The sequence below is a fragment of the Tachyglossus aculeatus genome, chromosome 18, assembly GCF_015852505.1.
Source record: "Tachyglossus aculeatus isolate mTacAcu1 chromosome 18, mTacAcu1.pri, whole genome shotgun sequence".
NCBI lineage: Eukaryota > Metazoa > Chordata > Mammalia > Monotremata > Tachyglossidae > Tachyglossus > Tachyglossus aculeatus.
In genome coordinates, this window is record NC_052083.1 from 32,975,852 (window position 1) to 32,991,642 (window position 15,791).

General features: G+C 47.9%; 1 protein-coding gene across 1 annotated transcript in view; it reads left to right on the top strand.

Moving 5' to 3' along the window:
• The first annotated feature begins 5,458 nt into the window (after positions 1 to 5,458).
• Positions 5,459 to 15,791, top strand: part of TMPRSS2 (transmembrane serine protease 2) — a 44,671-nt gene continuing 34,338 nt past the window's right edge. The window contains exon 1 of the mRNA XM_038760608.1: positions 5,459 to 5,544. The gene's annotated coding sequence lies outside the window, so the exon portion shown is untranslated. The remainder of the gene's footprint in view (positions 5,545 to 15,791) is intronic.

Genomic DNA, 15,791 nt, shown 5'->3' on the forward strand with positions numbered 1-15,791 from the left:
TAATAATGATGGCATTTATTAAGCGCTTACTATGTGCAAAGTACTGTTCTAAGCGCTGGGGAGGTTACAAGGCGATCAGGTTGTCCCACGGGGGGCTCACAGTCTTAATCCCCATTTGACAGATGAGGTCACTGAGGCCCAGAGAAGTTAAGTGACTTGCCCAAAGTCACACAGCTGACAAGTGGCGGAGCTAGGATTTGAACCCATAATAATAATAATAATGATGGTATTTGTTAAGCGCTTACTATGTGCAAAGCACTGTTCTAAGCGCTGGGGAGGTTACAAGGTGATAAGGTTGTCCCACAGGGGGCTCGCAGTCTTAATCCCCATTTTACAGATGAGGTAACTGAGGCCCAGTGAAGTGACTTGCCCAAAGTCACACAGCTGACAGTTGGCGGAGCCGGGATTTGAACCCATGACCTCTGACTCCAAAGCCCGTGCTCTACTTGATTTGCATGTTGCCACGTAGGTTTCTGCACACCTCTCTTGGCCCTGAATCACGAGGTGATATGAGGCATTGTTGGTGCAGAACTTGTTTTGCAGCAAGAACTCTCTATCTCTGAGTCATTTGCATCTCGGTGACTGCCTGATCATACCCACTGTTGACGTCTGACTGGCAGGCAGTATTGTGGAGAAACATCCCCAAACATCCCCCCTCTCCTCCCCTCCCCACCCCATCCCTTACATTGGCGATTGAGGTTCCATATTGCAGCAGGGCTGCTGTACTTTTTCGGCGGAGCTCCTCGATGATATCTTCATTGGCCAGGAGCCTAGCATTTAGCTGGCTTGACCATTTGGAAGCCACTTGGTATAATGAGTGCGGGTCTGAAGCAAATCAGACCCATGTTCCATCCAGCACTCTGCTCCATACATGGCTGCTGAGATCTGCCCATCTTTAAGACACCTCTGCCTCACTATAATGTACTCAATGAGATGCCACCATTTATATCATGGATTGCATCCGGGCTGCTTTTCTCTTGTTTGGCAGGTGGGAAATAGCGTTGGTGAACACAGGTAGAGTGGCACATACAGTGAGTAATAGTGGAAAGAGCTCGGGACTGTGAGAGAGGGACCTGGCTTCTCACCCCAGTTCCACCACTGACCTACTGGGTGACCTTGGACAAGTCACATAGTGCCCCTGAGCCATAGTGTCCTCATCTGTAATATGGGGATAAAATAGACTGTGAGCTTAACGACAGTGTTCGATCTCAAAACCTTGTACTTACCCCAAGCTCAGCACATAGCAAGGACCTAACAAATGCTGTTGTCATTATTATTATGAATTATTATTATTATCATCACCATCATCATCAAAAAGCATAACTCTGCCTCTATATAAAACCATGGAGTGGCCACTCCAGTAGTTGCTGAAAACAAAGTGTGAAAAATGAGATACTCTGTGAGCTTGAGTGTTTTTATTTACCAATCTGTTTATTCTTTCACTGGATCAACGAATCAGTTGATGGATTGAATGAGAGGTAAATAATTAAGGCTTATTATAAATGATTAAACTAGAATAGTAGATTGAAATAGTCAAATAGTATTACTTTGAATGGAATATTATGTCTCTGAATTAAGCGGGAGAAGCCTAACAAATGCGGGATGATTCTTAGGAAGTGCCTAATGCCCCAGTCCTCAGGATAGAGAAAAATGAATTTAAGCTCCTGGTCATTCTTTAGCTTCTTGCATGTTGGAAATGTTTGCAACCCACCCCACTGTCTGAGTTCTCTGCCAAGGCAGGTGGATACGGTGAGGGGTGAAGGAAAATGGGAGGGAATGGATCCCAAGAGCGGGCTGAGAATTGGCATTGCCTGTCCTCTAGTCCCAGAGTCATGTTTCAGCGACTTCACTAGTACCGTATAATGCTACCCAGGGTCTGCTCTCCAAGACCCTCAGTATATACTCTCATTCATCTTGATAACATTCCCATACAATAATCTGCACTTCAAAGCCTGGGGTGTGTAGACATTTCCATAAAGCATCTTACCTAAAGAGATTGTTTGGTTGCTGGAAAAATTTGGTTGCTTTAAAGACTTCCCAACAGCAGTCTTATTTTGGACTCGTGTTGAGAAAGCAGAGTTGGTTAATGCCAACTCGCTTAAGGAGTTTGGATGGAATGCTCCGGGAAGCATCCTTCCTTGATTAATCTCTCATTCCCTCATCCTATTTCCAACCTCAGCTTTACTGACACTGGCCTCTCCTGGTTCTCCTGTCTCTCTGGCCACTCAGTCTCAGTCTCTCTGCCTCCCACCTCCTTGTCCCTCAAGGCTCGGTGCTCCCTTCTATTCTCCACCTACACCCACTTCCTTGGAGAACTCATTCGCTCACGGGACTTCAACTACCCCCTCTTTGCAGATGACTCCCAACTCTACATCTCCAGGATCTCTCTCCCTTTCCACAGTTTTGCATCGCCTCCTGCCTTCTAGACATCTCTTACTTGGATGTCCTGCCATCACTTCAAACTGAACATGTCAAAAACGGAACTCCTTATTTTCCAACCCAAACCCTGCTCTCCCCCTGACTTTTCCATCACTGTAGACAGCACCACCATCCTTCCTATCTCACACAAGCCTGTAACCCTGGCATTATCCTTGACTCCTCTCTCTCATTCAACCCACATATTCAATCTATCACTAAATCCTGCTAGTTCAACCTTCACAACATCATTAAAATCCATCCTTTCCTCTCCATCCAAACTGCTACCACATTCATCCAAGCACTTATCCTTTCCCACTTTGATTAGTGTATCAGCGTCCTGGCTAACCTCCCTGCCTCCTGTCTCTCCTCACTCCAGTCCTTACTTCACTCTGATGCCAGATCATTTTTCTATAAAAACGTTCAGCCTGTGTTTCCCCACTCCTCAAGAACCTCTAGGGGTTGCCCACCCACCTCTTTTTCAAACAGAAACTCCTTACCATCGGCTTTAAAGCTCTCAATCACCTTTCCCCCTCGTACCTCACTTCGCTGCTCTCTTTCTACAACCCAGCCTGTACACTTCACTCCTCTAATGCCAATCTACACACTGTACCTCAATCTCATCTGTCTTGCCATCGACCTCTCTCCCAAGTCCTGCCTCTGGACTGGAAGACCCTTCCTCTTCATTTGACAATTACCCTCCCCCTCTTCAAACCCTTATTGAAGGCACATCTCCTCCACAAGGTCTTCCCCAAGTCTTCCTTTCTTCTTCTCTCACCTCCTTCTGCGTAGCCCTGACTTGCTCCCTTTTATTCATCCCACCCTCCTAGTCCTACAGCAGTTATGTTAATGTCTGTAATTCATTTATATTAATGTTTGTCTCCCCCTCTAGAGTCTAAGCTTGTTGGGGGCAGGGACTATGTCTGTTGGTATATTGTGCTCTCCTAAGCTCTTAGTACAGTGCTCTGCACACAGTAAGTGCTCAATAAATCTGAAGGATTGATAGAAGGGCTTTGAAGATGAGGACAGTGCTGGTCTTTCGAGTTTGAAGTGGAGGGGCAGTTCCAGGCAGGAGGGAAGATGTGTTTATTTTTTGTTTGTTTGTTTTTATGGTATTTTTTAAGCACTTGTAATGTACCGGACACTTTCTAAGCGCTGGGGTAGATACAAGCTAATCAGGTTGGATGTAGCCCATGTTCTACATGGGGTTTATGGTCTTAATCTCCATTTAAAAGAAGTAAAAGGCACTTTACTGTAAAGTTAAGTGACTTGCCCAAAGTCACCCAGCAAATAAGGGGTGGAGTCAGGATTAGAACCCAGGCCCGTGCTCTACCCACTAGCCCACGCTGCCTCTCCTGAGAACTGAGAGGCAAGAGGTTGGCAGCGAAAGTGAGGAGGAAAGAGGCTCGGGGAGCGGGGTGGAGTCGGAGGAGCGAAGTGGGCGAGCTGGGTGGTGGTGGGAGAGGGGCTTGGGTGGGTAGGAAGGAGAGAGACGATTGAGGAGGTTCAGGGGGGCGGTGAGGAGTTGGTGGCTGGGCTCTCTCCCTGCAGAGGGGCAAGGGCCAGTCGAGGAGGAGGGAGTAGTGGGCCCCTAGTCCCTCCTGTCCTGGAGGGACTTGTACATGTCCTTGTACATATCTATTCTATTTATTTCATTTTGTCAGTATGTTTGGTTTTGTTCTCTGTCTCCCCCTTTTAGACTGTGAGCCCGCTGTTGGGTAGGGACTGTCTCTAGATGTTGCCAACTTGTACTTCCCAAGCGCTTAGTCCAGTGCTCTGCACACAGTAAGCGCTCAATAAAGACGATTGATTGATTGAGAGACCTGGAGGTCGAGGATGGTACCCTGATGGTGCCCTGATGGTGCCCGTCGCCCCGGGGTTGGCATTGCCCTCTGCAAGCGGCTTGCTCGCACCCTGGGGTCTCGGGGCACCTTGGGGGCGAGGGGTTGGGTGGAGGGTGGTCGGGGGCTGCCCAGCCACCCGAGGCAAAGTGAAGGCCCTCTCCCCCGTCCCTCCCGTCTCCCCTTTCCCCTGCTGCCTCCCGCGGGCGGTGTGGGGGGCTGGGCCGGCCTAGGTGGTGGCGGACACTTAGCTGTCGCCGGCTTTTTCCCCGGAGGGAGGAAACCCCCAGCCCCGGCTCTTTCATTCATTCATTCAATCAATCAATCAATCAATCAATCATAGTTATTGAGCACTTACTATGTTTAGAGCACTGTACTAAGCGCTTGGGAAGTACAAATTGGCAACATATAGAGACAGTCCCTACCCAACATTGGGCTCACAGTCTCAAAGGGGGAGACAGGGAACAAAACCAAACATACTAACAAAATAAAATAAATAGAATAGATATGTACAAGTAAAATAAATAAATAGAGTAATAAATATGTACAAATATATACAGGTGCAGTGGGGAAGGGAAGGAGGTAAGATGGGGGGATGGAGAGGGGGACGAGGGGGAGAGGAAGGAAGGGGCTCGTATTGATCGAGCGCTTACTTGTGCAGAGCACTGGACTAAGCGCTTGGGAAGTACAAATTGGCAACATCTAGAGACAGTCCCTACCCAACATTGGGCTCACAGTCTAAAAGGGGGAGACAGAGAACAAAACCAAACATACTAACAAAATAAAATAAATAGAATAGATATGTACAAGTAAAATAAATAAATAAATAGAGTAATAAATATGTACAAACATATATACAGGTGCTGTGGGGAAGGGAAGGAGGTAAGATGGGGGGATGGAGGGGAGGCGAGGGGGAGAGGAAGGAAGGGGCTCGTATTGATCGAGCAGTTACTGCGTGCAGAGCACTGGACTAAGCGCTTGGGAAGTACCAGTTGGCAACATAGAGACGGTCCCTACCCAACAGCGGGTCAATGTGTCCAATGACATAGAAGCCCCAGCCCCCAGCCCCGGCCCTGCCCGCCGAGGGGGGCTGGCTGTCGGGGCGGGACTCCGCCTCCTGAGACAAAAAGGGAGCGGGGGCGGGGACCCAGCCACCCGCAGGAAAACCCGCACCCCCGGGACGGACCCTGGGGCGGCTGCGGGAGGCCCGGCAGCAGGAGGAGAAGGAGCAGGAGGAGGACCAGAGTTGGCAGCCGGTTCGGTCCGGTGTCCACCCGCCCTGGGCCAGGTGAGCGAGGCCTTCTAGACTGTGAGCCCGCTGGTGGGTAGGGACCATCTCTAGAGGTTGCCAACTTGTACTAATCAATCAATCAATCGTATGTATTGAGCACTTACTGTGTGCAGAGCACTGGACTAAGCGCTTGGGAAGTACAAGTCGGCCACACATAGAGACAGTCCCCACCCAACAGCGGGCTCACAGTCTGGAAGGGGGAGACATAATAATAATAATAATGATGACATTTATTAAGTGCTTACTACGTGCAAAGGACTGTTCTAAGCCCTGGGGAGGTTACAGGGTGATCAGGTTGTCCCACGTGGGGCTCACAGTTTTAACCCCCGTTTTACAGATGAGGGAACTGAGACCCAGAGAAGTGAAGTGACTTGCCCAAAGTCACACAGCTAAGTGGCGAAGCCGGGATTTGAATCCATGATCTCTGACTCCAAAGCCCGGGCTCTTTCCACTGAGCCATGCTGGTTCTCAATTATTCATTCAATACATAGAATTGAATGAATGAATGCTGAGCGCTGTACTGAGCGCCGCCAGCCATGTGCCCCGGGTCGGGGGTCGGGGGCCGGGGGAGCCCGACGGACGGACAGACAGGCCCCATTGTCCCGGCCCACATCGTCCCTGAACCAGAGAAGCAGCGTGCCTCAGTGGAAATAAATATGTATTTATTTATTTTACTTGTACATATCTATTCTATTTTATTTTGTTAGTATGTTTGGTTTTGTTCTCTGTCTCCCCCTTTTAGACTGTGAGCCCACTGTTGGGTAGGGACTGTCTCTATGTGTTGCCAACTTGTACTTCCCAAGCGCTTAGTACAGTGCTCTGCACACAGTAAGCGCTCAATAAATACGATTGATTGATTGATTGAAAGAGCGCAGGCTGGGAGTCAGAGGTCGTGGGTTCGAATCCCACCCCTGCCACGTGTCTGCTGGCTGACCTTGGGCAAGTCACTTCACTTCTCTTTGCCTCAGTTCCCTCATCTGTAAAGTGGAGATGAAGACGGTGAGCCCCACGCGGGACAACCTGATCACCTTGTATACCCCTCGGCGCTTAGAACGGTGCTCTGCACATGTCAGCTTTGTGACTTTGGGCATGTCACTTAACTTCTCTGGGTCTCAGTTACCTCATCTGTAAAATGGGGATGAAGACCCTGGGAGCCCCACGTGGGACAACCTGATCACCTTGTATCCCTCTCGGCGCTTAGAACGGTGCTCTGCACATGTCAGCTTTGTGACCTTGGGCATGTCACTTAACTTCTCTGGGCCTCAGTGACCTCATCTGTAAAATGGGGATGAAGACCGTGAGCCCCACGTGGGACAGCCTGATCACCTTGTAACCTCCTCAGTGCTTAGAGCAGTGCTTTGCACATAGTAAGCGCTTAATAAATGCCATCATCATTATTGTTAAGCGCTTAACAAATGCCATCATTATTATTATCGTCCGTTAACTCGCCCTGGAGGCAGCGGGGTTGGGAGGTGGGGATAGGCAGGGGTTGGGGGCTGGGGACTGGGGCTGGAGACTCGGCTGGGGGCCGGGAGCCAGCTTTTGAGCTGTAAATTACTCTTCCTGGTAGGTGGGGGAGGGAAACCTCCTAAGGAGTGCCGGGCCCTCCCCCCGTCCGTCATTCATTCATTCAACCGTATTTATTGAGCGCTTACTGTGTGCAGAGCACTGTACTAAGCGTCCCTTCCCCGCCCCCAGCCCTTACGGGGGGCGCATTGGCAAGAGAAAGAAGAGTCGGGCTTCTCTTTGCCCTTCCACAATGACTAGTGGTCACCTTCGCTTGCCGGCCTCCCTGCCCATGCAGTCGTGGGGGGAGGGTGTGTTTGAGTGTGGGTGTGTTTTTGGGGTGGGGGGAGAGGGATCCCCTATTCGCGCCTTCGCTGATGATGATGATGGTATTTGTTAAGCGCTTACTATGTGCTAAGCATTGTTCTAAACGCTGGAGTAGATAGAAGGTAATAATGATGTTGGTATTTGTTAATAATAATAATAATAATAATGGCATTTATTAAGTGCTTACTATGTGCAAAGCACTGTTCTAAGCGCTGGGGAGGTTACAAGGTGATCGGGTTGTCCCACGGGGGGCTCACAGTCTTCATCCCCATTTTCCAGATGAGGTCACTGAGGCCCAGAGAAGTGAAGTGACTTGCCCAGAGTCACACAGCTGACAAGTGCTGGAGCCGGGATTCGAACTCATGACCTCTGACTCCAAAGCCCGGGCTCTTTCCACTGAGCCACGCTGCTTCTCAAGCAGCGCTTACGCTGTTAAGTGCTTGTTAAGTGCTTACTATGTGCCAAGCACTGTTCTAAGCGCTGGGGGGGGGGGGGGGGATACAAGGTAATCAGGTTGTCCCACGTAGGGCTCATAGTCTTAATCCCCATTTGACAGATGAGGTAACTGAAGCACAGAGAAGTTCAGTGACTTGCCCAAAATCACACAGCTGACAAGTGGTGGAGCTAGGATTAGAACCCACGACTTCTGACTCCCAAGCCCGGGCTCTTTCCACTAAGCCACACTGCTTCTCTATTGTTCTTTGTTCCTGGAATTCCTGGAATTATAATGGGAGAAGGAGCCTTGGGGGGAAGCCTGATCCCTGGCACCAGGCCTTAGCCCCCAATGTGGCCTTTGGGGGTAAGGATCCTTAAGGAAGTCTCCTCTGGCTCTCCTGGGCTGAAAAAACGGCCGGTGGGGCAGGGGGCCTTTGGTGGGGGGGTGCCTGGGAGCCCCCACCATCTCTCAAAGCGCCTGCTCGGGTGCCCAGGAGAGCCATCCTCACAGATAAAAAGGCAGAAGGCTTCTGGAAACGGCGCAAACACCCGTCGGAGCCGAGAGGCTGTATTAGACAGTGTTGTCCCTGTGGTTTCCATGACACCCGCCCCCAGGCTGGGGGGGCCCTCGGCTTTGGGGCTGAGGACCCAGGAGAGCCCTTCTGGCCCGGGAAAGGAAGGCTTGGAGCAGTTCTCGGATAAGTAAAACTAAACAAAACCAAAGTTCCACCTTTCCTGGCCCTGGGGTGACCCAGTGGACCAAGAGCCCTGCTCTCCCTGTTATTCGAGGGACTGAGATTTACAGTCTATGCTGAATGGGGCATTGACATCCAGCATTTCTCTTCTCCCTGCCCCCTCCCCCCCCACCCCCGCCACGCACCCCAGCCACGCACCCCAGCCACGCACCCCAGCCATGGGCCTTGTCTTCACCAGACGGACATGGAATTGACATCCCCAGCACTTCTCCCCCCTAGGCTTGAGCTCAGGTCTTTAATACTGGACGGATTGGACCCCATTGCTCCAGGAAAGTAACCAATGTTATAGGATAAGGGGCTTAGAGGGGCTGAGATGGTGATGGTAGTAGTAGTGAGCTCCCCATTCCACTTCTTTTTCTTCCTTCTCCTTTGCCCCCAATCCCCATCCTTCCACTCTCGTGGGCGGTCTGCCCATGCCCAGACTATGGTTGGAGTAAGCCAGGCATCCCAGGCAGCCACTCTAGTCAGACAGGTCGGCTGGTCACCGGAGCCCAGCTGGGGCCGACCTGGGCATTGAGCACCCTATATCTTGCTGAGAGAGGCTAAGTGAGGCAGAAAGATGCTGAGTGATGCCATGTAAATACAGAAGGGATAAAGTCACCTGTGCAGCACAGGGAGGTCCCCACAATGAAAAGTGGCCTGCGTGCACTTGTGTGCCTGCATCATCATTTAAAAACTTGTCCTCCCTTTCTACCCCTAAGGATGGTGAGCACTGTATTCTCATAGCCCACAAGGTTGAGAAGCAATGGTTTGGGCCCAGAGCCTCCGTAAGCTCACTGTGGGCAAGGACCATGTCTGCTAACTGTTGTAGTCTTCCAAGTGCTTCGTATAGTGCTTTGCACTCACTAAATACCATTGATTGAGGAGTGTGCAGGTTGGGCCCAGGCTCCTAGGCAGTCCTGACAGAGAGAGGAGAGTTGACTTAGACTGTGAGCCTCATGCAGCATAGGATCTATGTCTGACCAGATTATCTTGTACCTACTCCAGTGATTGGCACACAGTAAACCTTAACAAATGCTATTATTATTATTGTTTGCATTACTGTTATCTTGGGGTTGTGGAGGCAGTTATGAGAGAAGGGAGCATAAAGACTATAATGGAGGGAGTGACTTTCAGACAGAGGAATCATCTGCAATGGTTGTAAGGTGACGGGGAAGGTGAATATTTCTCTTTTAGCACTTGGAGAGGTCAGGACCTACACTGGACCCACAGGGGACTCACAGTGTTAAATCCCATTCTACAAATTAACATCTTTCTGATTTTAAAATATACCCTGCACTGAAACCAGGAGCTTTAGTTTGACCCACTTGGAAAATGATAGTAATGTTGCTCATGGGCTGGGTTTTTCAATCGATTCATGCTGCAAGAGTCCGGTGCTTCCTTCCCAGACTCTATACCACTAAGTACAAGGTCTGAACATCCTGGACTGTATTTCTATTAGCCACTGAGCCACTGCTCTCCTGAGCAGCCTGGGGCGAAGAGCACTTTCAGAAACTACTAATAATTGTGGCATTTGGATTGCTACGTGCCAGTCAACTTCACTAAACACTGAGATATGCTAAATATATCAGTTATAGTACCTGTCCCTTATGGGACTCACACTGAGAGATCACCACTCTCTGAGCTCCTGCACCAGAAATGGTCTTGCAGTGACTTGCCACATAGTAAGCGCTTAACAAATACTATCATTATTAGGGAACTGGGGCTCTAAACAGTTCTGAGACTGCGGCAACCCTGCCCTCTCTCTCCCCCACCAACCCCAGTCATTCTAGGGACCACCCAGCCTCTTTGCTGTGGCTGGGCAGGAGTAGAGGACTGGGGAATGGTCCCTGGATGATAGGGGGCAGTTACTGTAGTTAAAAATTGATATTGAGGGAACAGGGAGCCGGCGAAGAGGATGGGATCCCTGAAATCGGTGTCAAAGTGAGCAAGAAAGTGATGTTAACCTACCAAGAGTGAACCAGTTTAGAGGAAAGAAGTGGAAAAAGTGGTGGAAATTCCAATAGCTGACAGATGGGACTGCTTTAGTAGTCCTTTAGCAGCATGGTCAGGTGTTCCTCTTGGGGTGTGGTAGGGGGGCACTCTCTCTCTTCTCCCTCCCCCCCCCCATGCATTTGGGAACTATGGGAAAGCCCTGGAATGTCCCGCACCCCCACCAAGGCAGGGGATGTGTCCGGAGGCCTCTCAAAGAGCTTCTTTAGCTCCAGCCCAGGGAAGCTCTCATCTGTTGACAAAGGCTCAATTAAGGTGTGGAAAGGAGCTGGCTGTTTGGGGGAGCTGGGAATGGGGGGGTGGGGCGTGTAAGGAAGAAGTGTCAGGATTGGATGGGAGGTGACACCACGGAGGAAGCTCTTCATATTTTCCTTCCACCCATGTGACAGAGAAGGCCCAACTCAGAAGACTTTGGAGCGCAGATAGTTTCACCTTATCTTGAGTTCGAAGCAAAGTGTCAAGGAGAGGTGACTGAGGGGAAGGAGGAATGCAGGAGAGAGGAGACAACTCCTCAGTAGTTGAAGAAAAATCTGAGGAGAAAGCAGAGGGGCTCGTAACTGAGCTGTGAGGATGACAGGGGGACCCAAACCGCCCAGACCAATGCTGAAGGAGTCATTGTGGGCTTCGGAAACCCAAGTGGGAAATGAATCAAAAATTGATAAGCAGGCTGGAAGGGACCTCAACACTGTCAATCAATCTGGATTATTAATTTCATATTGGATCTAAAGCACTGTAGTCAATCAATCGTATTTATTGAGCGCTTACTGTGTTTAGAGCACTGTACTAAGCGCTTGGGAAGTACAAGTCGGCAACACATAGAGACAGTCCCTACCTAACAGCCGGCTCACAGTCTAGAAGACTGTGCAAAACTAGTCAAAGCTAGGGTGCTTTTGATCTTGCAGGGGGAGGGAAAACTAAGATTTTAGGTAGGAGGAAGAACAGCAAGGGGCTGTGTATGTGAGTTAGGTATTGTACTTTCCCAAGTTCTTAGTACAGTGCTCTGCACACAGTAAGTGCTCCATATCATATTTACTGAGTGCTTAGGAGAGTACAGTAGAATAATACAATGCTCAATAAACAATGCTCAATAAAGACCATTAATTGATAAATACCACTGATTGGTAGCAGGTTATGTAAGATATGTACAGGGGTGCTATGAGCGGTTGGGAGTACTCAAATGCGGAGGTTGAAATGCTGAACTGGCAATAGGAGGAAATACTAGAAATAAATCAGGGAAGGCAGAAAGTGCTGTAACTTCAGAAGGGGGAGGGAATTCAAGGCGCTGGCTGGGAGAGTAGTGGGAAGCATACCAGAGGTTGGTGATGGGTGAGACTAAAGTGAGACAAATTGAGTAGATTCATTTAAGGGAAAGGAAGAGTGTGAACTGGGGTGTAGTGGGAAAAGAGAGCAGTTAAATAGGTGGGAGAGAGAGCTGATTGAGTGCCTTTAAGCCAGGGATCAGAAGTTTCTGCTTGTTGCGGAGATAAATGCAAAGCTATTTGAGTTTTGTGCAACGTGGGGAGATGTATGTAGAGTGCAGTTTAGGCCAGCCTCCAGAAGCAGCGTGCCTAATGGATAGAACACCGGCCTGGGAGTGAGAAGGACCTGCATTCTAATCCTGGCTCCACCACCTGTGCTCTGTGACCTTGGGCAAATCACTTAACTACTCCGTGCCCATTACCTCATCTATAAAATGGGGATTAAGACTGTGAGCCCCGTGTGAGACATGGACTGTGTCCAACCCGATTAGTTTGTATCTACCCCAGTGCTTAGTCTAGTGCCTGGCACATCGTAACTGCTTAACAAATACCATAAAATAAAAAAATCAGTGAGGGGGCTGGTGCAGTAATCAAATCTCTCCCCACCTTCTACATCCTACCCGAGGCAGGAGTAGGTGACTGACAAAAGCAAACTTCTTTGGTGTGCCTCAGAGCCCAGGGGCGTTCTACTGACTGCTTCTCTCAACTCTCATTATGGCTATTGTCTGCCGTACTGCCCCCCCCACCCCGCCCCCAGCAACTCCAGTGATTACTCTAATGGAAAATGAAACCGGTCCACATATGACAACCTCTTCTGCTATCTTGTTTTAGGGTCTTCCACATAGTATTTTATAGTTTAATCTAACAGTCAGTTGTGTTTATTGAGCCCCTACTGCGTACTGTTTGGGAGGGTATTTTGGCTCTGTGGCAACAAAATGGGAAACACAGTGGATACAAAGTATCTACTCATCTCTACCCATAGGGTGGGTGTCTTAAGAGGAGAGTAAGATAGCGTCCCTTAGGTAATTTTACAACCAATCAGTGGCATAATCTGTAATCAGTCTATATCCTGAATCCTGGTCCTGTGCTAAAGGATTTATTGTGAGTTTACTGAGTGCAATGCACTGAATTAAGCACTTGGGAGGTTCCAGACTGTAAGCTTCTTGTGGGCAGGGTGTGTGCCTACCAACTCTGTTGTACTGCCCCAAACACTTACTAAATATAATGCTCTGCACACAGTAAGTGGTCCATAAGTATCATTGAAAGATTGACTGATTCAATAGTAGCTCTGCCCTCAAGGAAATTACACTCTGATTTGGGGAGACAGAAATAGTTAAACTGCTCAGGGCCTTTTTGGGGATAAACCCTTCCCCAACATTCTTTTGGGTTTGTCTGCTGCTGCATGAGTTTAGACTCTTGAAAGTTCAGCCTTAAGGCCTTGGACCCTAATATGGCCCTTTTTTTTTTTTTTTTGTGGAGGGGCATGTAGTATGCATCATGGTTACAGCTAATCTATTGTCTTTAAATTACATTTAAAGTCCTTAGTTGTTTTTTTGAGACGCCTTTGTGAAAATGCAGATGATTTCATCTGAGCCTGTTAGCAATCCCAGTGTAATTTTTGGGGGTACTAAATACCTTATTTACAGGCCTCAAAACTTAGATTTGGTTGTTAGAAGGTTGTTCCTCACCATTGTGAGAGTTCAGGTATTTCTTGACATGGCATGTTTTTCTTCAGTGGCTTTGGATATGTATAGCGTGCACAAGATAAATGAGAAAATGTAACCTGCTTTGAGTTCCCCAGAGTATCTAAAACTACAAAAAGAAACCAATGTTGCTGTTGTTGTTTAGTAGTTGTTTTTTTTAAAAGGTCATAAGACTTGTAATGAAGTCTATGCTATTCTTTTATTTGCGGCCATCATGGCATGTGAATCATGATGTGATGCACTTTAGCCAGAAAGGAAGAGAAGCATATTGATTTTTGACAAGGGGATTGGAGCATGGTTCTCCTGCTGGATGCAAGTAGAAAATATTGGGATTCTTGGGGTATGTCTGGGAATAAAATGGGAGTTTGGTCGGAATCAGCTTTTACATCCTTTTGGCCGCTTTTTGACTTGCAGGTAAGGGCATTTGGGTACGGTCACCTCTAGTCTGCCACCACGTTTTGGACATCCTTAAAGAGTCAGGGAACTCAGTGCCCCCTCTCAATGGCAGACACAGTGAACTCACCAGGGAGAAAAGGGACACCAGCTAAATGGAGGGCTTTATTTGGTCTGTGTCTGACTCTTTTCAGAAGCCGGTTAATGAGATTTTCTTATATCAGCCGTGGTCATGGCAATTATCTATTTTGGAAAGGGTAATAGAATGCACCATGCCCTAAATCAGATCCCTTTCGCTTGGTTTTCCCCTTTAAAAGAAACTGTGCCTGTAATCAGAGTCCTTTTTCCCCCTCATGCCCCACAACTCCAAAAGTTGCTCCCAGCATTAGTGTGACTCTCCACCCCCATGGACCTTGTTAAACGATTGGGGGTTCCCTCACGAATATTTGAATTAATGTTTTGCACCGGCATAGGATATTTGAATTAGATGTGATTCAAGATTGGTTTCAGGCCCTGTTCTATTTGTTTTGAACACTCCCCGTTGTTTTCCTTTGCTGCTTCTTCCTCATCTCTTACTGTTAGGGATCTTGAATGAATAACGAATGTTGATTTTGAAGCATTGATTCGTCATACTTTTCGGAGGCCACCCAAACTGGGAAAACAGCCAGTGAGATCAAATTTTCATTTCCTGAAAGTTCAATCAAACCTATACCCTGGGAGATAGTGGAAAGCTACAGGAAGTAAGAGCATCACTTAGTATAGAGAAACTGGATTAATGGGAATTTGCTTCCCCAAGACTCTTTGAAAGTAATTTTGGTAAAGCACTGATTTCTTTTTCCCCCCTTTGAATTGGTTGTGAGAAAAGCAGTCATTATGTTACTCTTAGGTTCACTGCTCTCTTTCTTTACAAAGTAGTCCTACAGGGGTTTTGATGATAATCACATTTATTATCAGGGTGATTGTTGTGAAATTTTTTTTTTGAAAGCAGTCTCTGCCAGTTAAGGGAGTGTTTCTCCATTGTATCTCTCACAATCAGAGAAAGTACCATATCTCAAAAAAAAAAAACCTACCACCACCGGTTTGTGTCACAGAGTAAGTTCTAAGGATAATCTACAGAGGCAAAGGAAAGTGAAGAATCAAATAGTTATCTAATAGTGACTGTAGTTCACCAAACTCTATCATTCAGGCCAAAAGAAAAACCCTTTGCTTCCTTGGTAATGATTCCCCATGGTACCACCCCTCAAGAATTTCCTTACCTCACCTTCATTTTGTTATGGAAGTTCAGCTAAAGAAATGCAGTATGGTGCTTTTGGAAACAGCACAATATTTTATCTTAATAATTGTTTTTTTTTACTCTGTGAAAATGCTCATCTTTGAAAGTGCCTCTTAAGCAAATGGTATTATGGTACTTGTTAAGTGCTTACTATTTGCCAAGCGCTGTCCTAAGCACTGACACAATACTAAAGTTGGGCATGATCCCTGTCCACATGGGGCTCACAGTTTAAGTAGTAGGATTTAATCTCCATTTTACAGATGAGGAAATGGAGGCACAGAGAAGCTAAGTGACTTGCCCAAGGTCACACAGCAGACAGTGGCAGAGCCAGGATTAGAAACCAGAGTCTCTGACTCCCAAGCCTGAAGCTTACAGATGATTTGCAACCAAAATTTGGCTATAACCCCCTTCCCGTCTCTCCTACCATCAATTCTTGAATTCCAAAGATATCTGCAGTTGTCAAATGGGCATTGCCTCTAGAAAAAAAAAATATGTGGTACTGATTGACTTCATTCTCCATAGGATCAGGCCACTAGCAAATGGAAACAGAGCAGAGTTAGGGGAGGGAGAAGATGGGGAGGATCAGGAGGTAGAAGTTTCT